The sequence below is a fragment of the Octopus bimaculoides genome, chromosome 11, assembly GCF_001194135.2.
Source record: "Octopus bimaculoides isolate UCB-OBI-ISO-001 chromosome 11, ASM119413v2, whole genome shotgun sequence".
In the NCBI taxonomy this organism is placed as follows: domain Eukaryota; kingdom Metazoa; phylum Mollusca; class Cephalopoda; order Octopoda; family Octopodidae; genus Octopus; species Octopus bimaculoides.
The window spans coordinates 24,404,711-24,406,171 of record NC_068991.1 but is presented as its reverse complement, the minus strand read 5'-3'; positions in this window follow the sequence as shown (position 1 = coordinate 24,406,171).

Here is a 1,461-nt window from a genome sequence, read left to right as displayed (position 1 = left end):
ATGATTAATAAATTTTTCTTGGTTTTAAGTTCTCGAATAACAATATTGTTTTTCAAAACGTTACTCAAGAGATAGAAAGGTTGGGGAAGCGATTGTCATAACTTAACAAGTTTCTCTCCCACACTGATGAGACTCATGCTCAGCTCGAACAGCTGTAATCAGTGTTTGATCCGAAGGTTTTATTGGGTGCAGGCATGTGCTTAAGAAGTTCACTCTCCTGCTGTGTGGTATCGGATGCAATTTCATACCACGGTACCTAGACAAATAACTTTTACTTTAGTTTCGGGTTAACCAAAGACTTGTGAACAAAAAAAAAAAAAAATTAATAAATAAAAAATAAAAATAACGGTAGACGGAGACTGTAGAAACAAGTCGGAGGAACCATTCCTGTTTTTGGGTAGAAGACATAAACCGTCCTCTTCCCCAGTTTAACACCTCCACCTGGCCCTTGGAGAGTATGGGCTTTAACAGAGTCCAGTTTATTGCAAGCATTCGAACTAAGGATAACTTCCACCCTATTCAACGACCGGTCTGAGAGACTCTGAAAACGGGTCGTGAATACTGCTGGTCGAACCTTGTCAAGCCTATTTAACACAGACAAACAGACAGACAGACACACGCGCGCGCAGCGGGCTCCTATCAGTTTCCATCAACCAAATTCATTGACAAAGCTTTGGTCGGCTCGGGGCTATATTGAGAGATATTTGCCAAAGGTAGCGTGTAGTGGGACTGAACACAACACAGTTGGGCAGCAAACTTCTTAATCATACAAACATGCTTGCGTTTGTATACGTGCTTACATACATACATACATACATACATACATACCGTGATCTTCTTTCTGTTTCTGTCTCCCAAATGTATTCACAAGGCCTTGGTCGGCCTTAGGTTATAATAGAAGACACTTGTGCAGGGTGCCTATCCATGCCTGTACGCGTATATGAGTGTGTGTATGTATACACCTTATGAAGTCTGGGTCGTAGTTTGCACAGTCTAGTATGTCCTAGGTGATTTCCGATCCGCCAGCCCCTTGGGGACGAATTTCGCCGACACACTTCGCATGTACAAATCCTCGGCTAAAATGGAATGCACTGATTCTGTGCTTAGTCCCACTTCATGAGCCATTTTCTAGACTGTTTCACAACAGTCTTCCATGACTATTCGCTGGACCTTCTCGGTTGACTCCTCGTTTCAGCTTGTGGATAACCTGCCTGAATCTGCCTGGTTCTCCACTAAGGTGCTGCCATGTTTGAAGCGGTTGTACCCTCCTTGATTTGAGTTTTGACTATAACATCATGACCAAAAGCCAGCTGAATCTTTTGGATGGTTTGAGCTTGAGTATCACCAAGCTTTTGGCAAAACTTGGTGTAATGTTCGATACGTTCGGTGAAAACAAAAATCTGATGCGCACACTAGACGTCTATACTCTAGAAATGTCACAAACTCTACACAAAGAAGAAA